This window comes from Protopterus annectens, chromosome 13.part0 (assembly GCF_019279795.1).
Source record: "Protopterus annectens isolate FY-2018-M chromosome 13.part0, PAN1.0, whole genome shotgun sequence".
Classification (NCBI taxonomy): domain Eukaryota; kingdom Metazoa; phylum Chordata; order Ceratodontiformes; family Protopteridae; genus Protopterus; species Protopterus annectens.
In genome coordinates, this window is record NC_056747.1 from 408,624,642 (window position 1) to 408,652,141 (window position 27,500).

The following is a 27,500-nucleotide window of genomic DNA, read 5'->3' on the forward strand; positions in this document are numbered from 1 at the left end:
ACTTGCTTGCGTCTTTCGGCTTTTCCCGGTTAGGGGTCGCCACAGCGGAACTCCGGTCCACTAATGATTGGTAGTTGATTTTTATGTGCCGAGTTACCAGCCCTGACGCACAACCTTCAACAAAGGTACGCCCATTCACGCATGTCTCCACACACAAGACGCTCTAGCTGAGAATCGAACCGGACAGCGTCTTACTGTGAGGTGACAACGCTACCGCAGCACCACCACTATTTCTACAATTACATTTGTATTTTTCTGGAAGCTATTTATTAAGAGCATAGTAGGAAAGCGAAAAAGAAGGAAGATGATCCATAGTTTTTCCTCTCGGAATTGAAAAAGTTTTGCTTCTGTATATTGTTAAATAGAAAAGCGTGTTTATTTTGACATTGCTCTCTGAGAGACTAATAAACAGAGTGAAAAGATATTTGCCTTACAAGTGAGACACTGATGTAACACCTTGAAGTTTCCAGGTAACACTGTGCACCTCCCTGTTATGGAGCACCAGATAGCTTTTGAAAAAGAGATGCTGTCAGGCTTGTATCTTTGTGAATATGTAAAAAAAAAAAAAAAAAACAGATTTTGTTAAAAGTGCACTGTGTAGTCTGGATGTTGCTACAAGAGACTGATGTGATGACAGAAAGTGAATATCCTTGAATAGGAATTAACATTTTGTTTGGTATGTTTGCCTAGTAGATGTGGGATTTTATAACATTAGACCGTTGTTGTATCTTTCGGCTTATCCCAGTTAGGGGTCGCCACAGCGGAACTCCGGTCCGCTAATGTTTGGTAGTGGATTTTTACGTACCGAGTTACCAGCCCTGACGCACAACCTTTAACAAAGGCATGCCCATTCACGCATGCTTCCACACAGAAGACACTCTAGCTGAGAATCGAACGTGACAACGTCTTGCTGGGAGGCGACAACGCTACCGCAGCACCACTACCACGTGTAATAACATTAGACAGTCATGTCATTAATCTTCCTTTTTGTTTTTCCGTTTCTTACAGTAGTATACAAAGATCTATGCTGAGTCATGTCCTAGTATTAAATGGTTTGAATTCTAAAATTTAACCGGTTAGGTAATTTTATACACGGCTTGAGGTCACTATTTTGAGCTTGGGATGGTGCCAGAGAGCAGGGTATTTAGTCTTTGAAAAGTTTGGAGGTAAATAAAGTATGGGTTTTCTGGATATCCAATGAGACTGGTGGCTTAATTTAGAAGGGCAAGGGTGTACAGTTCAACTGCTTGGTCAGCTGCATAAAATATCCATTGTAGTACTGTATATGTAAGTGTCAGTGGCTTAATGAATAAAGCAAATGGCAGGAATTCAGTTATAGACCATGTAGAATAGTGTGTGTAGTACCTTTAAGAAGTGTTTCAAGGTCGGCACGTGTATATAAATAGCAAGCACATGCTACCTTCTCTGCCATTTTGAGAGTGCAGCCAGAGAATGAGCATGTATGAATGTAGTAGCTAGTTTGCTTATAAGTTTATCAAAGTTAAAGTTATTAAGCCTCACTCTTGTTGTGTTTGTACATAATAAAGCTGCTTGAACAGAACCCACAAAGACTAGTCTAGTTTATCCTGACTAGACAAGCGACATGGTGTCAGAACCAGGATTCCAGAGTGCTTTTCGGAGCTACGAGGTAACAGTGAAGGTAAACTAAGAGAAATGAGCACGAAAAAGGGCCAGAAATGAACCACAGGCAATGAAAACTTGCAGGAACTATTTATTTTATAAAAAAAGATAACTATTATCAGAAAAGCACATAAGGGGTTTTGGGATTACCTCGGAATTGCAAAACAAGCATGTTTAAAGCAATATGGGCATATTTAGAGTAAAATGAGCACAAGAATAGTATAATGGGCATGGAAAAATAAACGAGCAAAACAAATATAATAAGGGCAAAAAGGGCACATTAAGCATAAATAAAGCAAGGCGACTGCATGTTTTTTGGTAAAGTACTGTGTTTTGGCACAGCTATTTCACATTGTAATCAGGGCATAACTAGAGTTATTTGAAGTATCTCAAAGTGTGTAAAAGTGCTTACAGTGTGTGCTTATTACTGTGCATTTATTCCGGAGAGTTTGTGTCCAAAGTGCAACTATTTCGTGAAGTACAGTCAAAATACAGCCATTTCAAAAAGTTTCTTGTGCTGGGTTTGTCTGTTTGCAAAGTGCCACCATTACAGAGTGTTTCTTGCACTGTAAAAAGTTATTTAGCAAAGTACTGCCATTTCGAGAGAGTTTCAATGTTCTGTGTACTGGTTATTTTCAAAGTGCCGTTACTTGAAATGTTTCTTACTCTCAGCTTCTTCTGCCCAGTTTATTAGCACAGTGCAGTTAGTTTGAAATGTTTCTTACAATGATGATTAATGACTTCGACGGTACAGTGATTTCAAGGGTATTACAGTGCTCGAGAGACTTATTTCACAAAGTTCAGTTATTCAGAGGCTTGTTGTGCTATTGGGCATAGTTACAAATACTGACATAAATTTTGTGTGTGTGTGTTCGTGCATACTTGCAAAAGCCTTTGCTGGTATGTGTTAATATATGGTAGACCGATTTCGAAAACCAACACCATTGGTGTTCAAAATATTATGGAGATTTTGCTTCATGACTGTGATTTAACGATGAGAAAAGCTATTGAGATTTGTCAAATCCATGAAATTACGGAAAGACATACTGGCATGCTTGCAAGTGATAAGAGCATGGTTTCAGGAGGCTCCAAAGCAAATGTAGATAGCATGCGACACGTGGCTAGCAGAAGCAGCACTAAGCACAGGGCACCTGCAACCTCTGCAGGTTTTCCTGGAGACCCTGTAGTTTTCCAGCAAGTTCTAAGAAAAGGACATGCTCAGTGCAGTACAAGGGTGAGTCAGCAAAACCCAAATCCAGCTTTATTAACTGTCGCAATTGTACCACTCGTGAGTCTAAGAGAAAAATGCTTGGCATTTGGTCAGCAATGCCACAAGTGTAAAAAAAATTAAACCATTTTCAAGAGTTTTGCAAATCAAGTAAACCTCACACAGATATAGAGAAGGGTCACTTGAAAAAGTAAGTTGATCATATAGAGAGCTGCAATTCTACTTTCGACATATCCTGTAGATGTTGTAGTAGTAATTGGTGAAAAGGTTGATGCAGTAGATTTGTTGGCAAAGAAATGAAGTGTTTTGTACTGTCCAAATCAATGGTAAAACAACAGAGCTTAAAGTAGACTGTGGCTGAAAGTGTAATGTTATGCCAGCAGACACATTTGCTAAAGTGAGAACTAATGAGCAACTCGGTGTTAGCTAGTTGTGTGAAACTTGTTGCTTATGGAGGTGAAGAAATTCAAACTGAAGGTACAGTAGTGGTTTCATGTTATTTGGCTAGGAACTGTTACAGCTTGTTATTCTATGTAGTCCAAAGACCTGTGCAGTCATTATTGGGTCTGAGACAGTTTGAGAATGAATTTGCTTTCTTTTACCAAAGAAGTTCATCATATAAGTGCATATCCTAGTTTCAATTTTACTGAAGTAATTTTCTCAGAGTATGCTGATGTTTTCAATGACAAGTTAGGCAAACTTCAAGTTGTGTATTCTATGAAGTTAGACCCAGAGGTCAATCCAGTGGTCAGACCAGCAAGAAAGGTTCCATTAACTATGCAGAATAAAGTTAAACCTCAGTTGGATAAAATGGTGCAACAAGGTGTAATTTGTTCAGTTACAGAAGCAACTGAATGGGTATTGTCCATGGTAGCAACCCAAAAAAAGGCTCAAACAACATCAGAATATGTATTGACCCATGAGATTTGAACAAAGCATTAAAGAGACCGCATCATCCAGTGCATACAGTTGAGGAAGTCGCAACCCTAATACCAAATGCCACTGTTTTTTCTGTCTTGGATGCAAAAAGTTCATTTTGGCAAGTGATGCTTGATTGCAAATCACCATTGCTATTTTCAGTACCCCATTTTGCAGATGTAGATTCCTCAGTATGCCATTTGGAATAAATTCTGCATGTGAAGTCTTTTCAGCGTGCAGTGGAGCAAATTTTTTCAGGTTATCCTTGTGCCATAATAGGTTCATAGGTTCATAGGTTCATACTAGGCTATCTGCCAGAGGGCATTTACAAGCCTAGCCCATAGTTTTGTGGCTTACACCACCCTTTTAGTATGGGGAACTATACCCATTATTTTGCTGTGCCTCTGTCGAGCAGTGACACTGAGGTAATCCCTGGGGTATATCTGCGATCTCCCATCCATTGGTCAAGATTTCTCTTGAACAAGGCCAGCGAGGTGCTCTGCCTCACATATACCGGGATTTTGTTCCACAGCATAGGGAGTCTTTGGGTGATGAATCTATCCCTCCAGCACGTCCTATTAATAGCCGTGTCGAGGTTTAAGTCTCCCACCCTTGTGGCTCTGACTGATCTAGATTTTTTGAGGTGAAGCATATTCATCAAATCTGGGTTTGTCATGGCCTTGTATGTCAGGCAAAGGTCACCTCTGAGCAAGCGGTAAGCGACTGAATAGAGCTGGAGTTCTTTCAGTCGGGCAGCATAGGACAGATTTTTGAGACCCTTTATCCTTTTGGTGAGGAACTTTTGTGGCCTCTCCAGCTGCTGCAAGTGTCGGGTCAGATACATTCCGAATGGGGCATTGTACTCAATCATTGGTCTGATGAGTGATGAGTATAGGGAGACTATGACCTCCCTTGATCTAGATGTGAATCCCTTCATGATAAGGTGGGCAATGTAGAAGGTCTTCCTAACTACTTTAGCTACATGGGTGTCGAATGATAGGCTACTGTCAACCTGGGTCCCCAGGTCCCTGATAACTTCTTCTGTGTTCAGTGGATTGCCACCTATATGGTAGCTAGGGGTAACCTTGTTTTTCCCGAAGGGTATGACTATGCATTTTTTGGCATTTAACTTTAGGCCATGGTTCTGGCACCAGTTATCCGTTTCTGTGACACTCTTCTGAAGGATATCTGTGTCAGATGTGTTTTCGACTATGGCGCCCAGTTTGCAGTCATCTGCAAACTTTGTCAGCCATAACCCTCCTGTGTTTGCTTGTACTTCGGAAAAGTAGATGCCAAACAAGAGTGGGCCCAGGACTGAGCCCTGTGGGACACCACTTGTGACAGGCTTTGAGTCTGAAATGGCACCAGCAACTCTGACCCTGTGGGTTCTGTCACTCAGCCAGTTTGCAACCCATCTTGTGATGTATGGGTTAACATTTAAGCTGATGAGTTTTTCAATGATACCCGAGTGGGGTATTGTATCGAAGGCCTTCGCCAGATCGAGGTAGGCTGTATGGACTGCCTTTCCCTCATCAATGGCTTTGGTGACTGTTTCCAAAAAGTCAACCAAGTTTAAAAGGCATGATCTGCCTTTGACAAAGCCAAACTGGGTTGGATCCAAAGTCTGCAAATTCCCTATGTCTTTATTTATGAGGTCCATTATGATCCTCTCCATGGCTTTGCAGATAAGGCTTGTCAAGCTAAAGGGCCGGTAATTTCCAGGGTCGGTGGAGGCACCGCCTTTGTGAAGTGGGACCACAGTTGCAGTGCGCCACTCACTGGGTACGTATCCAGAGGTGAGACTATGATTAAACAGCTGTCCTAGCTGTGGGTTTAATTCCTCGTTGAGTTCGTGGAGCACACAGCCGGGGACACCATCAGGTCCCATGGATGCTGTGTTTTTTGGCTTGGAGAGAGCAGTTCTCACTTGGGCGTTAGAGTAGTTTGTGGGGCTGCAGTCATTTGGTATAGATATCTCTCCTTTTGGGGGGGGGAGAAGTTTGCACTGAACCTGTCAGCCAGTATGTTGGCAATGTCTGTAGGATCAGTAATCTTCACATCATTTTGAACTAGTTCTGAGCATATCTGGGTGTTTCCTCCCAGGTTTCTAACATAGCTAAAGAAGGCCTTATGATTGTCTTTTGAGTCTTTAGCTATTTTTCTCTCAACATTTGCTTTGGATGATTTTATGAGAGCTCTTAGTTTTTTACTTATAGTGATCAAAGGTGTCTTACCTTTTAAGGATTTTGCTCTATCTTGTAGTAGCTTCCTCCTTTTGTTGTAGAGTTTGTTTATGGCTGGGGTCCATCAGACTGGACTCTTGCCTTTGGTACAAAGAGTCTTTGTTTTGCTTGGGATTGCCTTATCCATGCAGTCCTGCAGGTGCTGGTAGAAGGCATTTGTAAGTGATTCAGCGGCTTGAGTACTGTTTTCCGCCGCTCGGGACCTTAAAGGAGACCACACTAGTCTTTAGAAGTGTGAAGTCGGCTTTGAGAAGTTCTTTACTATGGTCTTTTTATTTCAGGTGGGGTGGGATGAGGACCTCCAGCGAGATTAGTTTGTGATCTGATCTCACCAGTGAGGGGTATACTTCGGTGTTGAACATTGTGCTCCCATGTTCATGATGATGAGATCAAGTATGTTTTCTCCTCTTGTGGGGATGGTGACTAGTTGTTCCATGGCATTTGAGTTTATGAATTCCAGGAACTTTTGGGCTAGGGTGTTTGGGCTTGAGTAGTGTTCCCAGTCTATATTAGGGTAATTGAAGTCACCTAGTATGATGGTGTTCGGTGATACATTTATCCCCTCCAGTGTTTTCAGGAAGGCCATGTGAGGTTCCTGAGTTTGTGAGGGTGGCCTGTAACATGCTACAATTTGCAGAGCAGTCTTGCCTATGGTTAATTGCACCTGGATGGTCTCCGATGCATCGTGCGTTGCCACCAGTCTTGAGGTGTGGGTGTCCTTGATGAATATGGATACCCCTCCTTTCTTGGTATTGTCCGGATTTTGGGGCCGGAACGCATGATATGAGGTAAAACCTGATAGTGCTGGGGTGCTCTGAGGAGCCTTGAACCAGGTTTCTGTCACAGCACAGACATCGATGTTCTCCATACTGAGAAGGGCCTCGAGTGTGTGCATTTTGAGATTTAGACTTCTGGCATTGAGCAGCATTCCCCTTAGTTTTTTTCCTTTTTTGTGTTCTAGGGTGGTAGGTTTAGAATTTGAGCCTTGCCTAAAAAGGCACTATGGGGTGGCAAGAGCCTTTGCCAATATCCGAATCCCAGGGTGACAGGTGCAAGCCGTCCCTTGCGAAGCAGTGTGGCTTGTCCAGCATGTCATCCCAGGCAGACAGACATTGGATCCCCTTTGAATGACACCAGAGTTTAAGCCAATTGTTAAAGCTGATTATCTTATCTCTGTATTGTGGCATCATTCTTGGTGAAGGTAGGATACTGCTCAAGGTCAGGGTCATACCTGCCTGGGCTACATAATCAGAGAGCTCCTCAATGTCTCTTTTCATGTAGTCCAAGGAGGTACGTCTCAGGTCGTTTACACCAGCGTGGACAATGACTGAGTCGTATTTGTACCTGCTGTTGAGAGACCTGAGTGCTTGCGTTATATGGCGGATTCTAGCGCCCGACAGGTAGCTTACTGTAACTCTCTCCTTACTCAGTCTGGTGAGCGGGACGTCAGTGTGTCTGACTATGGAGTCACCAATGACTAGTGTGTCTGGCATTGTGTTTGGCCTTAAGGGCTGTGACTGTTTGACACTCTGACTGTGAGGTCTATGTGTTTCAGGTGTTGTGTTCTGAGGTGGTGGTTGTTTGGGTGTATGCTTTGGTGGCCTCTGCTGTTTTGGTAGATTTTTGATCAGAGCCTCCGAGTATGTCTTTGTGTGCTTATGTGTATGATTTGAGGTTGTGATGGTACTATGTGAGACTGGGTCTATAGTGTGTGTGGTAACCTTCTCCTCTTGACTGGTCTTGCCAGTCCTATGTTGAGAGAGCTCAGCCTCCAGTTTGGCCGTATAGATGCATCTCTCGCATGTATTTGTGTTTTGTGGGAGGAGGAGAGGGTTGTCTGTGTACATGAGGCAATTGTAACATTGCCTCAATATTCCCAGGTTCACCAGCTGAGCAGGAGAGGACACTAGCAACTGATCCCTCGACATGCTAGAAGGAATAGACAAAAAAACTTTAAAAGAGATTCTGGGGGATGTGGGTGACCGAGAAATGGGGGTTTGCCTTTTTTGGGGTACTATCTATGACAAGAGTGCTGTATCAAGGTAATAAGTACTGTAGGAGCAAGTGCTAGGTTTAACAGATAGAGAATAGCCTACTTGGAGCCAAGTAGAGATGATCTTTTTAGTTGTAGGATACACTGATTAGATAAGTAGTATAGTTCGAGGAAGGTAGTTTTAAGGGAAAATTTGAAGAGTGGACTTTAGGTAGCCCGAATAGTTTAAACCTGCTTAACCGGCGCTGCCCTAGTGTGCAACAGTGGCAACTCCGCGCTAAATTGCGCTAAAGCGCGCTAAAACGCGCTTTATAGCAGGGGGCTGGAAAAGACAGGAAATGACCCAAAATGGCCAATAGACTACAAGTTACTGCCTTAAACCACTCCTCTAAGGGCAAACAGGCAGCTCAGTACTCCCCACTCTAATAGTAGATTTATTGGCTGGAGGCAACTGTGAAGCAGAGCATGAAAGAAACCTCAAAGTTCTAGACAGAGCACAGCTCAATCCTCTGAAGTGCAAATTCAGACTACCAGAAGTTACATATGTAGGTCATTTATTCATTAGCACTGGCTTACGACCAGACTCATCCAAGCAAGCAGCCATTCTTGAGATGCCGTCACCAGATAATGTTCAGGCTCTACAAAGTTTTCTTTGTATGGTCAGATGTTTATGCATGTTTATACCAGACGTCTATGGATTGACAGCACCTTTGAGAGAGCTGACGCACTAACATGTTACATGGTCTTGTTTGGAACAGCACCAGAGAGCATTTGAAGACCTTAAGCAGAAAATTTCCACCCCACCTTCATTGATACTATGATGTCAGTAAACCAGTAACTCTTTCCTGTGATGCTTCAAAATTTGCTCTTGGTGCAGTTATTCTTCAAGGGGGCAGACCAGTGGCCTATGCATCTGGAACTCTTGCCCAGGCTGAGATGCGGTGTGCTCGGGTTGAGAGGGAACTTTCGGCAATGGTGTTTGCATGTTCGGGGTTTCATGATTGCATCTGTGGTCAAAATGTTTGGATTGAGGCTGATCATCAACCTCTGGTAGCTATTCTAAAAAAGCCTATGCATTTAGCTCCAGCGAAATTACAAAGAATGCTGCTCAAATTGCAAAAGTACAACTTCAAAATGGTGTATGCAATAGGCAAACTTCTTTATCTGACTGATACCTTATCCAGATCGCCCAGAAATACAATGGGACAGCTTCATGCAGAGAATTTTGACTTTGACGTCATGGAAGTGCATAATTTTTCAACCCCGAGACTTGAGCTGAGAGATCATCCAAAGACTGATTCAATTTTGCAAAAGTTTGACCACTTCATTAATGTTGGATGGCCGTCAAAGCAATATAGTGTGCCACTAGAAGTGCAAACTTATTTTCCTTACAGACATGAGATGTTGCTAAAAGATGGCATTATTTTCAAAGGTCCTAAAATTGTTGTTCCTGCTTCCTTACAACATGAATATATTTAGATTTTGCTTGTGGTCACCTAGGTTCCAAATCTACCAAAAGAAGGGAGAGAGATCTAGTATTTTGGCCTTCTCTAATAAGACCTTGATAAAGTACGTACTACTTGTTTACTATGCAGTAGTACTTGACCACATTTGCAAAAAGAACCACTTCAGCTAAGTCAAGTTCCTGAACTACCTTGGTAAATAGTAGCTACTGATATATTCGAGTGGAACAATCAGCATTACTTAGTGTTGGTAGACTCCTTATTCGAGCTGGTTTGAGATTGATTTACTATCTAATCTAACATCCACTGCTATCACCAAGTTGAAACGTCATTTCCTCAGTCCATGGTAGTCCACACAAAGTTGTTTCTGACATTGGTACTCAATTTACTAGTCAGTTGTTTCAGAAATTTGCAAAAGAATGGGACCTTTGTACATGTTACTAGTAGTCCAGAATATCCACAATCGAATGGATTAGTTGAATGTGCAGTACAGAGTGCAAAGCAATTACTTGAGAGGTCAAAGCGTGATAATACTGATGTCTTTTTGAATTGACTAAATCTCAGAAACGTACCCCATGATGATATACTTGGTTCGCCTACTCAGAGACTTCTAACCTGGCAAGCCAGAACAACACTACCTATTAGTTCCAGTTTGTTGCAGCCTAAAGCTAAGAACAACAGTTAGAGCCCAGTTATTCAGAAAACATTCTTTCGAGAAGTCCAGTTATGATAAATCAAGCAGATTTCTTTGTCCATTGAAAGGAGGAGAGACTGTGAGGATACAAATGCCAAAAGGTTTCGACCAGATTGGTCAAGTAACAGGTATACGTACCGAGCCGAGATCCTACTTTGTAGAATCTGAAGGTGTGGAGTAAAGGAGAAATCGCAGACATCTTCTTCCTGTACCAGAATTGATATTGCAGCATTGTTCCTGTGATACAGACTCTAGATCTCAGAGCAATCCAGGCAATGTTCCTGTTGCAGAACGTGTCTTAACTTCTACTTCCATTCCTGATGATGATCCCGATGTCCTAAGGTTGAACATTCAGCAGAGACAGTCCCATTTGCTAGACCAAATTCTAATTTGTGTCACATGATTTGGTTGCATTTCCAGACCTAGAAATGCACAGCAACCTGGACATAATCAACCTGGACATAATTGTTTATATGCATTTAGTTCTGTATAATTGCATGACAACGAATTTGTATTGATTGCATGTCAATTAATGTCATCAGTATTGCATGACTGATCTCTCAGAGGGAGGATGTAGAATTGTGTGTGTGTGTGTGTGTGTGTGTGTGTGTGTGTGTGTGCAGTACCTTTTAAGAAGCATTTCAAGATCGGCACGTGCATATAAATAGCAAGCACATGCTAGCTTCAGTGCCATTTTGAGAGTGCAGCCAGAGAGTGAGCATGTACGAGTGTAATAGCTAGTTTGTTTATAAGTTTATCTAGGTTAAAGTTATTAAGCTTCAAGCCTCATGTATTTGTACATAATAAAGCTGCTTGAACAGAATCCAGAAAGACTTGTCTATTTTATCTTGACTAGATGAGCGACGGACCTTAAGGGGAGTTGGGAGTGAAGATGCTGGAGTGGGTTAGATTGCTTGTTTTCAGTTAGTATTTTAATGAGTCTGTTGAAAGGGTAACTTTTCAAGCTATTGCTGAGTTACCCTACTCCTTTGTACTCTCATGTTTAAGCTCTTAAAATGCAGTTGCTCAACCTTGGGAAGTGAAATGAAAACAAATTCCCTGCTCTGTGATTCTAATACTCCTGGTCTGCTTAAACCTAAAGCAGCATTGGTAGTTAGTGCGGAGGATTAAAGCTGTGAGCTCTTAACAAGTTGCTATCTGTGGTACAGAGTTTGATTCCCTCGGCCTTCATTTGCCTGCCTTGACCTTGAGTAAGTCACTTATCCAGACAGTGCTTTGGGAAAACTAGGGGATTGGGCTAGGCTCCTCAGTCGTCTCCTTGATCATATGCCTAGTGACTATCTGTGAACTTATGAACACTGTCTTATTAGCCACCGCTCATTGTTCCTTTCCTAAAACACTGCTAGCTGTGACATTCTTCTAGATAATAATAGGAATATTGCTAAACTCTCCATATTTAGATCACAGGTAATGTGAGTCACTTAAATATCGTTACATGCAAATACTTTGAAACAGGTTCATTTTACACTGTTATCCCAGTCTCTCGGCACTTCTCTTCTTACCTACCTTCAAACTAAAATGCACATTAATCTAAATGTATTCCATAGCTTGACTCCAAACTAAGTTTGAACCTTCCGATATAATGTCATGTTACAGTACTCCAAAATCTCTGCATACTTACCAACTACTCCTTACCTCTTTTATTTTCCTTTTAACACCTACTGATCCTGGCAACATTAATACAGCGCCAGTTAACATTACTTGAACCTAATCATGTGTTATTTCTGTTGTATACTGTTGATATACTCTCTTAATTTTTTTTTTCTGAAAACTCTGTGTTTTAAGGTGAACATCATCAATATGTGACTCTTCAGTTATATGTTTTGTCCTTCATCTCTAAGGTCTTAAGGTTTATGTTAACATTGGGATCTATATTAAAAGCACGAACGTTCATAAACGCAAATACGAGTACATCGACACATAAATGCCGAAGTACAACAAGAGCGAAGGACATAAACATCGAAAATCACAACGCCGAACGTATTTCAGAAAACAACAGCGCCATACAGGTAAGGAACACTGATGTAAACAAACTTCATTAAACAGACTTTTGCCCCCCCCCCACACCCCCCCTTACTTAAATATACCAACTCCGAGACCGCACTACAGTGGGGAAAAGGATATATTTCCTCTTCCCCACGATCACCTTGCTGGCCAAGGAAATACGTTCGGCGTTGTGATTTTCGATGTTTACGTCCTTCGCTTTTGTTATACTTCGTTTATGTGTCGATGTACTCATATTCGCGTTTGTGAACATTCGTGCTTTTAATATAAACCCGTTAACATTGCAGGTGCATTTTGCAGCTTTTGACCCAAGTTGTGATTGTAAAAGGACTTTGATCCAGTCTGATTACCCAGTTAAACAAATACACACACACAAACAAATTAATAAATAATTCAGTCTTTGTAACATGAGATGAGAGCATAATGGTGGGTGACTGAGGCAAGCACTTTAGTGATGCCCACAAGCACAGCTGTTAGTTTACTTGTGGTTATTGTCATGTAGATGGAATGTGTAAAGCAGCTCAGTGCTTTCATCATGGAGGCCCTTACATAATCCATGGTTGGTCTTTAATAAGAATTCATAAGTAGAGATAAAATTTTAACTGCTCTGAGACAGTTTTTTGACATTCATATAAGAAGAGATGGTATAAAAGTGGTTGCTCACAGGTGATTTTATAGAGGCATGAAGTGGATATTGAGGCATAGGAATAGTATTTTTTACATTCCTTAAGACTGAGAAGGGCCCTATTGTCACTTACCTGTTGACAACATTGATAAGGGAAATGGAGCTGAGAGTGCAGTCTTTTAAAGCAAATCTCAGAGTCTCGGAGTGGATGAAATAACGTTGGCTAAGTCATCAAATGCAAAACCAACACAAAGGCTGGCATATGCCAGACATATGAAGATTATAAAAAAAGAACATTAGGCTTTCATGTAAAGAATGCTATTCAGGTGTTTGTAAACATGAAGGCAGACAAAAAAGACTAAGCTTGGAATGTTCATGTAAATCAAGGCACCTAGCAGATAAGTTAAAGATCCTGTGTTTTAAGATGGGTCTGAAAAAGTAATTATGTAACCAAGGTTTATGTTCTTTCTTCCAGGGTATGATCCACTTGTATTGAATTATTCCAGTCATAATAATATCATCTCCTCAGCTGTGTGCCCTGCCTCAATATTTTGGTATTCTTTGCTTTTGTAATGTTCATCTACCATTATATGTTTGTATTAATAGTTTACTGAGGTGGTGTCTCTCCAAGTATACCATAGCAATAGTTGCATTCTGTCAGAAATTTAGGAACTGGTTAGTGACTCTAGTCCACTATTTTTAGGAATTAAAATTTCTTAGTAGTTTATTCATGGTTTGAATCCTAGCTGTCCTGAAAGTGAATGCAGGTTAGAACCAGATTAATTGTTGTACATACTGTCCAAAATGATGAATGAACTTACTGAGTTGAAAGGGCTGGAAAACTGGAGAAATGCAAGTGTTTACTGTAGAGGTATTTGAAAGTATACAGGAGCAAGACGTTGTTTCATTATTTGGATACAAGAAATGCAAAATGCCAGCTGAGGTCCACCACGGGCTTTTGAAAAAAAACCCTGACACAGTGGCCCCTGTTGTCAAAAAAGAACACATTTTCCATCTTCTGAGAGAATGCATAGATGTTCTTTGTGTTTCACTGTTGGTTATCACATTTGGGTTATCTGGCTGCAGGTAGCCTTCAGCTGGCCTGAATACCAGAGTCTTGGATTCCTGCATCAGATGCTGTCTCTTCTTCCATGACGTCAGGTTGTCAGGGGTATAAAACATGCAGCTGATGCCGTTACATCAGTCTTTCTTGCTGTGCGGTGCCCGAAGCAGAAGCAGTTCACAAGTGCCGGTCGGCTGACTCCTGAAATTTTCATTTTCGAGTTTCAGAACCAAAGTCTTCAAAAAAGATAAGTACCCCATTGAGGTTCTTTTTTCTTGCTCCAACCAATGTCAGTAAAAGTTAACAATTGTCTTACCTGTGGAAAGCAAATACCTCATAAAGATTTTCATTTGTACTGCATCCCTTGCTTAGGCCCAGAATACGACATCCCTCGCTATCGGTTTTGTGCCTTGTTCAACCCCTCAAACTATTCGTCGTTGGGCTATCTTTGCAGCAAATTATTTTGGTACTCTGTATCAGTACTCCGAAATGGCTTCGTTAAGCCATCCGACTACCGATCTTCCGAAAAAACGTAAAGATAAAGACAAGAGGCCACATAGGTCCAAAACTGCCGAGAACACTTCTGTTAAGCTAGTCTCCAGTCTGCCAGTACACAGTGAGGCGCTTTCTCAGCCCCTGATACCCACTACATCAGATGCGCAGGCCTCTACTGAGACCCATTCAGAGTCTGGTATGCTGCGAGATGCTTCTTCGACTATGGAACCTGCGGATGTCTCTACCTTGGATGGGTCCAGAGCCGCTGTGCAGGCACCGGCTTCTGAGGGTGTATTCAGGCCTACCGACTTGCATTTTAAACAGACGCCATCTTCTTCATCCAGGCCTAAAACACGATACATGCCTAGAAAACCGACATCCAAACCGTACATGCCTAGAAAACCGACATCCAAACCGCATGCTCAGGCCCATATGCCTAAAAAACAAATGCTTAGAATGGCCGGAGACCTTATTACATTAATTAGGGGAAGCCAGCCTTCCCCCTCTGAGACCTAGAATTGAATTTTCTTCTGATTCTTCTTATCCGGTATCTGATATTTCTGTTCCTTCTGATGACCAGGATTTGCCCTTGTCTACCTATGAGGATTCTGATGCAGAGGATTCCATTCCCTCCAGAAGATTTTTCTTTTGGTGAAACCTTGCACACTCTTAGGGAGCATTTCTGCTGGGAAAGCCAAGATTACTCTGACTCCAAAAAGAGGCTTATGGAATTCTTACTCCTTCCTCAACACAGGCCTTTAGCTATCCCTCCTGTTCTGGACAATTGTAGGTGATGCTTTCTTGGAATCTAGCCTTTCTCCAGACACTTTACCTCCAGCTCCCAGAAAACCTGACGTATTACAGAGTACTTGACTCTCAAGTTCCTGTTCAAGAATCCTACTGCGGATCCAGAGACCATTTCCCGAGGACCGAAGGGCATTAAGGCTACTGCTGCCAAAAATCCTACCCCTTCTAATAGAGATTCTAGAGCCCTGGACAGATGGGGTAAGAAGGTATACATTTCTGCTACTTTGGCCATTAGGGCTTTAAATTGCCAGTTTCATATGTTTAAGTACCAAGAGGACCGAAGGGCATTAAGGCTACTGCTGCCAAAAATCCTACCCCTTCTAATAGAGATTCTAGAGCCCTGGACAGATTGGGTAAGAAGGTATACACTTCTGCTACTTTGGCCATTAGGGCTTTAAATTGCCAGTTTCATATGTTTAAGTACCAGCAGCATATTATGGGACTACTTAAACAGAAAATGATGTTGATTCCTGACTGTGCTGAACACACAATTACAGGATTTAATGCATTCTGCAGGACAAGTTGGTAAACGTACTTTGCAATGTGGTTTTGACTCTCTAGAAGCATCTTGCAGGGCTGCTGTCACTGGGTCTGTACTTAGAAGGCATGCTTGGCTTAAGGAGCAAAACTTGCCAGATCATGTTAAAGCTAAATTACTGGATGCTCCCTTAAACCTAGACAGCCTGTTTGACAACAAAGCAGAAGTAGTCCTCAAAAGGATGGAGGAAAAAGCTAAATCTAAGATTTCCGACAGGTACAGCCTCCTAGATTTAGTAGGCATTGGTCTTCTAAGAACTGGTCCCTTCCAGTCACTTCAAGGTCTTTTCAGTCCAAACCCAGGAACAGCAGACCACCCAGGTTACGGTCTCGGGCTGCGCACAGGCCTAAGCAGTGGGAGGCTCCCATTTCCAAAGCAGGGAGTAATAAGCCACCCCCTATGGAAAAATGGCACAATAACTTATCCTTAGCCCTTCCAAGCTCTGCTCAACTGCCTGCTCCCTTAAGAGGAAAACTCGTCCTGCATGCAAAAACCTGGGAACTCATTACCCAGGACAAGTGGGTTTTAAATATAGTTTCCCAAGGATACAGATTACACTTCCACACCCTACCAACCTCAAGCGGTTGGCCAGACCTACCCCCAAATCAGTGGGTGGAGGACCAACAGCAGGTTCTCTCTCTTCTAAGTGTCAGGGCTATTCAAACTGTGCCAGCAGAAGAAAGGGGACAAAGGTTTTATTCAAGACTTTTCCTGGTACCCAGAAAAGACAGCTTCTGGTGTCCTATCCTGGACCTCTCTATTCTAAACACTTTCCTGGTAATCCCAAAATTCAAAATGCTAACACTTCAACAGCTGCTTCCTGTGCTAGGCAAAGATGCCTGGTTGGCAGCCTTAGACTTAAAGGAAGCTTACCTGCAAATTCCAATAAGGGAATCTTGCAGGAAATACCTATGCTTCCGGGCAGGCTCCATGCACTATCAGTTCTCTGCACTTCCCTTTGGCTTATCTACTGCGCCCAGGGTATTCACAAAGTGTCTAGCTCCAGCCATTGCATTTTTCAGGCAGAGAAATATTCAAAATACCCATATTTGGAAGATTGTCTGATTCAGGCAGCAAGCCAGGACTTGCTATTAAAACATCTGGCATTCGTAAAGAAACTTCTAACCTCACTGGGGTACACCATAAATGAAAATAAATCTCACCTAGTACCCTGCCAACAGATTGTATTCCTGGGAGCAAGCTTGAACATACAGAGAATCAAGTTTATTTGACAACCTACTTCAAATATTTGGCCACAAAGCCCCAGCTATCTGCAAGGAAAATTCTGCAAGCCCTGGGGTTCATGGCCTCTTGCATTCTACTAATTTCGTAAGCAGGACTGCATATGAGGAAACTACAGTGGTATCTAAAAAGACTATGGAGTCAACATTCTCAGGACCTGGAATCAATGATTCCTATCATTCCTTTAGAGTTCCTTTGGTGGGCAGAGGCCCGCTACCACAACAAGGGGCCCCCTTTCACTCTACCCCCTGCCGCCCAAACCCTAACAGACGCACCAGACTATGCATGGGAGGCTCACTTGGCAGGGCAGTGCATTCAGGGTAAATGGAACCTGAGACAGATGCACCTGCATATCAACCAAAAAGAAATGTTAGCTGTACAGAATTCCCTGACAGTCTTCAAAGACCGCATCCTTCCAGGCAGTTATTGGTAAAGAGAGACAACACTACAGTTATGTGGTACATAAACAAGCAGGGGGGAACCCACTCATACCCTCTCTACAGACTAGTCATGGCTCTGTGGAACACAGCCTTGAGCTTCCAAGTGCACCTACAAGCTCAGTTCTTGCCAGGCAAGCTAAATTCACTGGCAGACGACCTAAACAGAAATCTCATGGACCCACACGAATGGAAACTGGAACCAAAAATATTCAACCTTTTGAGGAACAAATGGGGGGACTCCAGAAGTGGGACCCGTTTGTCTCCCTTCAGAACTACCAATTGGATAAATTCTGCACAAGGACGTCCCACAGTCAAGTTTGGAAAGTGGATGCCCTGTCCTTTGCTTGGAAAAGCCTCTCAGTTTATGCCTTTCCCCCTCTGCCTCTCCTCTCGAAGGTTCTGCTAAAGATCAAACGGGACAAGCCAAGGACAATTCTGATTGAACTAGACTGGCCACGCCAGCATTGGTACCCCCTCTTGCACAGTATGACACTGCTGGAACCATGGCACCTGCCTCAGACTCCTTGCCTGTTGTCCCAGCAGGCAGGCCAGATTCTGCACCCTCCGCTTCAAATCCTGAACCTTGCAGCCTAGCTAATTCCTTGAGCTCTCCAATAGCATCCCTCAGTAAGCAGGTGCTAGATGTCCTTCTGGAGGCAAGGAGGCCTAGTACTCGAAAATCCTATGCTGAAAAGTGGAAAAGATAATGTTCCTGGAGCCAGACTCAGGGGATGGGCACAAAGCTGCCCAGCTTACCTCATATTCTTCAGTACTTAACAGAAATGCTCCACAAGGGCCTATCCTTCTCGTCAATTAAAATTCATGCCTCTGCCATTTCAGCACATTATAATATTGAACCACACCTCTTCTCTCACCTCCTGCTAAAGCAATTCCTTAGAGGGGCCAAAAACTTAAGACCCCCCCTCCAGGACAGCCCCTACTCCAGCCTGGGACCTTAACTTTGTATTGGAAAAGCTCACTCTCCCTCCCTTTGAGCAAGCTGCAACTGCAGTGTTGAAATTCCTTTCTTGGAAAACGGCCTTCCTTCTAGCCATTACTTCAGCAAGAAGTGTCTGAATTACAGGCCCTCATGGCAGTGGAACCCTTCATTATCTTCCATGCAGACAGGGTTTCCCCTCAGAACCAATCCTTCCTTTATGCCCAAGGTGGTGTCTAGTGTGGCCCTAAATCAGTCCATTCCACAAAACAAAGGAGAACGAATACTGCTCTCTTTGGACATGCACAGACAACGTAGATTTTATTTGGACAGGACTAAGCCTCTCAGAAAATCTGAACAGCTGCTAGTTGGCATTGCTGCAGGAGCAGAGGGGAAGGCCATTTCAAAATGAACCATTTCTAAATGGATAGCCCATTGCATTCATTTCTGCTAAAAGCACCATGGAAAACCTACCCGAGAGGGGATAAGATCACATTCCACAAGGGCTGCATCTACCTCTGCAGCCTTTCTCAGAGGAGTCCCTACCAGGGACATCCTAGAAGCTGCTATCTGGAGCTCTGTACACACCTTCACCAAGCATTACCACATGCCCATTTTTCTAAATACAGAGCTGGTTTTGCCACTGCAGTCTTGCAGGGCTTAATAGCTGGCCCTAATGCTCTCTAACTTCCTCCTCTCTTCCTTAGCTTTGGGAATCAACCCAAATGTGATGACTGCAACAGTGAAACACGAAGAACATAGTACAGTTGTGTACACTTACCCTAAATGTAGCTGTTCGAGTGTATTCACTGTTGCAGTCCTGGTTACCCTCCCTCCAGCCCCCTGACATCTCTTGGCTCTACCTTTCCTTCTTGTTTAGTGTATTTAAGTTTTCTGGTGTATTTTCTTTTTGATGGAGGTGTACCATAATATATAATTGCTTCCCATTGAGGGGGCACCTGACATCTGGGGCAAGAAAAACTTTGCTGCGTCCTGTGAGCACTGAGATATCTTACTTGCATGTATTTTAAAAGTGATACGGTTGCTGAAATTAACTTTAATCAAACCATTAATCTACCAGTATTGTTTCCAAAGTTTTCTAACAAAGGAACGTCTAAGTCTTCTCTGCATTTATTAGATGGTCATAGATAACTTTAGAACCGGATGTCGGTTTTCTTTCGTTCCTCAACATGTGGGTTTAAATCCGATTCTGATTCAACTCTGCCGTTTTTACAGCTTGTGGCTACCGCAAACTCTCAGGCTTCTCCCTTACCTGTAATGCTGTAGTCCTCCTCCATACCTCAGATATAGTTTTCCGCCTTCATGTACAGACTTGGTTGCTGTCAGCTCTCGAGTAGTTAATAAGTTATAAAAGTTTTTGGCTTTATACCTTCATCTCTTTTCTATTGTATTTCTATTTTATATTTCATGCTGGTTAGAAGTTGTCCTCCTTATTCCTATGGATTTTTTTTCTGCGTATATTTTAATACCATTGTTGGTAGTTTTTCCCCAGCTGTCTTTTTTTCTACAGTTTTTGGTAATTCTTCCTACCATTGTTGGTAGTTTCTCTTTCCTTTCCTTCCTGATTTTAAAAAAAAAAAAAAAAAAAAAAAAAAAAAAAAAAAGCTTCGACTATCTCTTTGCTGTTTACGTCCATAATGGCTGAAAAACCTTTGGGTTTCAAAAAGTGTAAGAAGTAAGGGCACAAGATCCCTTTATCTGATGCCCACAACTCTTGCTTCATTTGTCTGGGCCCTGCCCGTTTGAATGTCTTTTGTGAGATTTGTAAGTCTCTTAATCCAAGGGCTTAAGTAGGCAAGAAAAATAAATTGATTCTGAAGGGACTTCTCCCTACAATTATCAGTCACTTGCTGGAGTTCATCCTGCCAATGCAGGCTAAAAGGGGTCAAGAAAACGACTTCATGAACTGTCTGGATCCTCCAGTACTAGTACAGATTCGAACAAAGAACCGGCTAGGAAGGCTTAGAAACAGTCAGATCCAAAGACCAAATCCTCAGATCAAACTGTCTCAGATGCAAGGTCTGCCTCATGAGATCCATTTCTCTCGGAGCCAAAAGAGCTACCCCAAACCCATTATGCATCCTGTCTGGACCCAGTCTCTCTCAACTACCTTCCCCCTTTATAGAGAGGCATCAGCACTCTTGTTCTCCCTCTTAAGCTTCTTCTCTTTCTTTCTTGAGTCCTACAGAGGCAGATGTGGATAGAATGATAAAGTCTCTCTTGGTGCAGATATAGATGGGAGTTCTTCCGGCTCCTATCCCTTCAGGTCAGGACACCATTGTTAGTATCACTCCACCCATTTTGGCTCCTTCTCTGATTCATCCTTCGGCTTCGGAGCCCCTTGGATCCAAGCTTCCCAGCATCTTCTGTATATGGTTGTATGACTTTTGGAGCCGAAGTGCCGTTGTCGGCTCCTAGGTGCTAGAGTCTACTCCAGAGCTGTCGAGCCATCTCTGCCCCTTGGGGCTTTGGCATTGGACAGCTCGGCTCCAGCATCTGCTTTGGGTGGACTGCCTTCCAGAAGCAAGTTTTCTCTGCTCCATCTGCTTCCTTGTCCCTGGGCCATTTTGCCTTTGAAGTAATAGAGTATTCTCTTCTAGAATTCAGACAGTTACACCCCTCTTGGTCTGCCACATGGTTTTCCAGATGACTGTGCTGTGAGCCTTATCACTGTACTCCACAGGAAAAGTCAGCCCAAAGTCTCCAAGCCACCCAACAGAGTATCCATATTTTTTCCGATACTTTTCCGGAGCAGCCCATCGAATAAGTCCCTAGGAAGAAGTCCCTAGGAAGAGGAAGTGCAAGAGGAGGCAATTAGCCTATCCCCCAGGAGTCGACCACAAGATACTGATGTCGATGAAGAAGGGTCCGCAAGATCACCTGATGACATCTCCTTTGGAGTAATTTTAGAGATTCTCAAGCAAAGTTGTGATTGTCTACTGATAACCCTTCCCAAGAGGAATATGTATTCCTGGGGGCATTTGGGTCTGGTCCATGTACTTCCTGGGTGACTCCAGCCACTGACAAGCTCATTGAGTTGATCTCTTGGTGGGAGTGGAAGGAACCCGATTCTGTTGAGCCGATCCCCAAGAAATCAGATAGGATCCTGGCACCACCAAAGGAAAAAGAGTTTTGGAGCGAAGGAGTACCAGTAGATGCCATGATCATAGCGGCTGCCATGAAGGAACTCAGAGTTCATCTGTTAATACCCAACAGGGCATTGGCCAGATTTGGGAAGCATGGTTATGCTGCACTTGGATCACTGAACTATTTGGCGCACTTCACCAGACTTCAGAGGGATTTGATTAAAGAACCTTCCAAATCCCTCTCGGGAGCAATAATTGCTGAGGCACAGACTTCCTATGCATCACAGTTGGCTACCTTATAGTCCATTACTAATTCATCCATGAGGCTCATTTCACATGCAGCTGAAGGTACCTCTAGGTCAGCGGGTTTAAGTATTTCCATTAGGAAACTTGCCTGGATGTGCCTGTGTGATTTTGCAGAACCCTTCAAGTCCTCCTTTGTCAGTGCATCTTTTGACAGAAGTTCTTTACTTGCCTGTAAAGTTAGACACTCTCCAGGTGTGAGCAAGATAGTAAGACTCTGTTTTCTGACTCCTCAAAGAACCTTCTCTAGGAATCAATGATGGATGGAAAATGTGGTCCAGAAAGTCCCAGCATCCTTTTCCAAGATCCACGTGGAAATGGTTCCCCAGGGGCAGAGGGGGGAACTAACAGAAGACGCCCCCTGCATGGCAGAGGAGGCCAGGAGAATCAAGGGTCTAGAGTCCTTCTCTGTCAAAACCTACCAGCGCTCCTGATAAGAGGGCAAATTGTCCATCTCTGTAGGCAGTCTGTGTTCATTTTTTCCCTGCACCAGAGAGCCTGGCTAGACATTACAGAAGACACATGGGTGCAGAGGATTCCCTTTTTCCTACCCCTCCAACAGTAACAAAATTCTTGGGTTTCCACCCAGTCAGAGGAAAGCAGCTGCTCTAGAAAAAAAAAAAAAAAAAAAAAAGCTGATAGAAAAGAGTCATCCAGGACATCACTCTCGGACCAAAAAGAGTCCAGAACTTACTCAACATTCTTTTTAGTGCCAAACGAAGAAAACGGGACTGGAAACCAATTTTGGATCTCCGCAATCTGAACAAATATGTTTAGTATACCAAGTTATGAATGGTCATGGTTTATTCCATTTTGCCTTTCCTGCACAAGGATGACTGGATGTGCTCAACAGATTTTCAGGTTGCGTACTATGACATAAAATTAAATAGGTTATCCAGGAGATGCTTGCGCTTCCAGCTGGGAGCTAGTCATTACTAATCAAGAACACTGCCATTTGGCCTCACCACAGCCTCCAGGGTGTTCACCAATTGCATGGCAGTAGTAGTGGCTCACTTGAGAGTACACAAATTCCAAGTGTTTCCTTACCTGGACAACTGGCACATAACCTCTCTGACTAGACATCTGCTGATCAAACCGAGATTATGTACTCCAGTTGTGCTCTCACCTAGGCATTACCACTGCCTCAACTTAAAACTTCTAGGCTGGCCTGAGTTTCAGAACTATCTTTTAATCCATCAACTCTGCATTGCCCATAAAATACTATACCAACCTAATAATACCCCCATACTCTCATAACCCCTTATAAAAATCTCAACTCTCTCCGCTCATCCAGCAAACTTCTGACAAGTTCAACAAAGTCAAATAATAATGCTGGTGACTCTCTATTTACCAATGCTATTGGGACAAAATGGAATTTGTTACCCACTAGCATAACAAAGATAACTTCATTGCCCCTTTTCAAACAGAACACTAAAGTGCATTTCCAAAATCACTGGCTTTGCTCCTGTAATAAACCTGATTAGTCTATCACTATTACTACCTGATAAAACCATTTCTCTTCTCCTTTCTACTCTGCATGCCTTCTGTCTTCCTTTTCTCTTCCCTTACTTCTCTACCTACTATTCTGCAGTGCATCCACTTTTATTATCACCTCTTTCTATTCCCACCTTTTATTCTCCTTACCCTCACTCCTTTCTATATTAATCCTTTCAGTATTTTTCCAACTTGTTAATTGAGAATTGAACTGTATGGAGTGTTTGTAGTAACTAACTCTTGTAGTAGTTTTTTTTATATATGAGTGTTATCTTTTATTTTTAATGTTTGCTTGCAAACTCTATTACTAACTCTTAGATTTTCATTATATTGAGTACTGCGATTACATTTTTGTATGACAATTTTTGTTTGTATGTAAATTTTTTCATCTCTGAATGTATCTCACTCTGTGGAGCTTTTCTCCCCGGGCCTCTACTGAAAATGGAAATTTCTCCAGCTAGACTAGCCCGGTCAACAAATGTAAAATAAAAAAATAAAATGTAAAATAAATAATAAAATAAAATCATCTCAACTGCTACAATTCATAGGAGCATTGTCCAACACAGTATCAGCGACAGTTAACCTTCCTTTGTCAAGGGTGCAAATAATTTGATTTAAAGTCCAAAAGATCATTCAAAGTTCCTCACTGTCAGCCCAACTGATTCTACAAGCTTTAGAGGTGATATTTTCCGCCATAATTCTTGTTCCACTGGCAAGATGTATGAAAATTCTTCAATGGATCCTGGCGACTCAGTGGTCCATCCTGTACTAGCCCTTGTCCTCCCCAAATAGCTCAGGCCTGCAAAAGATATCTCTGGTGGTGGATTTGCTCAGAACAAATTTTGCAGGGCCAGTCTTTCATACTCCTAGGCTCAAGGCCATAGTGACCCACGGACACATCCCAGTTTGGGTAGGGAGGCACTTCTTGGGAAAGGTAGTCCAAGGCACCTGGTCCCCAGAAAAGGCCAACACGCATATGAATTTCCAAGAAATGAGAGCAGTCCTCCTATCGTTGCACACCTTCCAAGACTTTCTCCCTTCAGGAACTATTGCAATTCAGATGGCCAATATGTCAGTAGGTCAGGTATATCAACAAACAAGGAGGAACCAGATCTTACCCTTATGTGGAGAAGCTATGTGTGTGTGACAATGGGCAATCTCATCCATTCGATTTTTGATAGCAGCACACATTCTGCGGAAGTCCAGTGTGATACCAGACAAGTTCAGCAGGTCCATCCTATTACCTCATGAATGGTGTCTCAAGAAAATTGTGAAGAATATATTCCATCAGTGAGGCCAACCATGCTTCGACCTCTTTGCATCTCCCCCTCAGTAAGAAGTGCTGCAGGTTTTTTTGCCTTGATTCCTCCATTAGGGGAGTCACCAAGAGATGCTTTCCTCCATGATTATCTCCTCCTATGCTTACTCCCAACTCCCCTGATCCCCAAATTTCTTCAGAAAGCATCTCTATTGAAGAGCACAGTAATCCTTATTGGCTTTGTCAGATTTGGTTCCCCTTCCTATGGCCTTATCTAGTTCATCCTCCTTGGTTCCTGGATCCAATTCTAGACCTTCTGCATCACCCGACAGATTTGAGCTACCCAGACATTTTGAGCCTAAAGTTGATCGCATGGTTTCTCCAATTCCATTGATAGCTAGACAGTCCAGCCTCTCCTCCGCTGTCTGCCACATTCTTTTGTCTTCCCACAAAGGTTCCTCTAGGAAGATTTACAAAAATAAATGAAAAAGATTTGTTTTTTTGGGGACAACAGAAAAACATTGACCCTTTTTCAACATTAGTTCATCAACAGTTAAAGTACTGTCGTCTGCTGTTTCTAATTTTCATGTTGGAGTTGACAATTCTTCTTGAGGTGAATTCATCACAACTGTGTAAGGCATTTATAAAGGAACCCTTTTACTGGACCTCCCCCTTAAAGATCCTACTCCACCATGGGATTTGAATTTAGTGTTACAAACCCTGACTCTGTTACCATTTGAACCAGCTGCAAAATGTGAATTAAAGTTTCTAACTTGGAAAACTATATTTTTGGCAGCCATTACTTAGGCTAGGGGCGTTGCAGAACTGTAAGCCTCCTTATTTGATTTTTTATAAAGATAGGATATCCTTCCAAACCAATCCATCAACCTTCCAGTTTTGTTCACTCCTTTCTCCAGCAAAGGAGACTACATTGTACATTTGTTGGACTTCCACAGACGATTACATTTCTATCTGCATAGAACTGACAAATTCAGAAAATCGGATCAATTATTCATCCCTTTTCAGAATCAAGATCGGGAAAGACGGTTTACCAAAATAACTTTAGATGAGTTTGCTAACTGATTGCATTTCCTTTGTCCAAAATAAGTCCGGTTTATCCCTTCCAAAACGTCTGAGCACTCATTCAACTAGATCCATGGCAACCTCTTAAGTATTTCTTGCAGCCACTTGGGCCAATCCTCGTACTTTTATTGCTCATTACATAGTTGATCTGGTCTCTAGGGGTTGAGCATCCTTCGGCTCAGCAGTACTCTGGAATATCCTTTCTTAGTCCAACTGGGATTCAGGTTGCTGGGGATCCTGTCCTACATGTTGGGGAATGATTGAAAATTGACAGCATCAGATAAAGAAGACTATGTACTCACTATAACATTATGATCAGACATCAGATCAGACAGGAGTCCCCGTGGACTATGATGTTTGCAGATGATATTGTGATCTGTAGTGAGAGTAGGGAACAGGTGGAGGAGACCCTAGAGAGGTGGAGATGCGCTCTAGAGAGAAGAGGAATGAAGGTCAGCAGGTCTAAGAATATATGCGTGTGAATGAGAGGGGGAGGATAGAGGAATGGTGATGATGCAGGGAGTAGAGGTGGCTAAGGTGGATGAGTTTAAATACTTGGGATCAACAGTTCAGAGTAATGGTGAGTGTGGAAGAGGTGAAGGAGAGTACAGGCAGGATGGAGTGGGTGGAGAAGTGTCAGGAGTGATTTGTGACAGACGAGTACCAGTAAGAGTGAAAGCGAAGGTGTACAAAAGGGTAGGTAGTGAGACCAGCTATGTTATATGGATTGGAGACCATGGCATTGACAAAAAGGCAGGTGTCAGAGCTTGACATGGCAGAGGTGAAGATGTTAAGATTTGCACTGGGTGTGACAAAGATGGACAGGATTAGGAATAAGTATATTAGAGGGTCAGCCCAGGTTGGAAGGTTTGGAGATGAAGCCAGAGAGGCAAGATTATGTTGGTTTGGACATGTGCTGAGGAGGGGATGCAGAGTATAATGGGAAAAAGATGCTAAGGATGAAGCTGCCAGGTAACGGGAAAAGAGGAAGGCCTAAAATAAGGTTTATGGATGTGGTGAGAGAGGACATGCAGGTGGTTGGTGTGACAGAGCAAGATGCAGAGGACAGGAAGAAATGGAAACAGTTGATCTGCTGTGGCGACCCCTAACGGGGGCAGCCTAAAGAAGTACTCACTCTAACATTTCATCTGTGTTGTCCATATTCATTGTTCAGCTCCCCTCCCTCCACCCCCCACCTTTCTTCTTTATGATTTCTGGAAGAGCGAGAGGATACTGGAGGAACCAACGTTCCTCCTTTTGAGCTCCAGATAGTGGTTTCTCATTATTTCTTGCATTGTAATTTACCAATAAAAAGCAGCAACCAAGATCTGAGGTATGGAGGGGGACTATAGCATTATAGGTAAGGGAAGAGCTTGAGAGTTTGCAATAGCCACGAGCTGTAAAAAGTGGCAGAGTCTAATCCGAGGATCAGATCTGAACCCTCATGTTGAAGAATGAAGGTGGACAACACAGATGGAACTTTGAGTACAGATTCTTTTTTTTATCTCCATAGGACTAAAGCTGTAGGATATGTGATAAGCCCTCTCGAGAACCAAGTTATGCCAGAGTGTTTCTAAAGTTACACACTCTTAAGGTGGCTTCCAGATTATATAGCTTTTGTCTATGAAAATATGGGCCGGCCTTTAACCAAGAAACAAAAAGTTCATTTAAGAAGGTCTGTTGCTACTTGCCTTTATTGATTCAGTTTCTATCAACAAAATCTGTGCTGCAGCAACTTGTTCCATGCATTTCTATCCAATTACAAGCTAGATGTACAGACAAGATCCCGTACAACTTTTGGCTCCACCATTCTTAAGAATATCCTTCATTGATACCACCCAGGGATTTTTTGGTAGCTAAAGAATCTGTCCCAAAGGTTGAATTGGATAAAAATGCCAATATC

The 27,500-nt window shown here is 42.6% G+C and overlaps 1 protein-coding gene across 2 annotated transcripts in view; it reads left to right on the forward strand.

Moving 5' to 3' along the window:
- Positions 1-27,500, forward strand: part of IFT22 (intraflagellar transport 22) — a 279,140-nt gene that overhangs the window by 118,012 nt on the left and 133,628 nt on the right. The window lies entirely within an intron of this gene.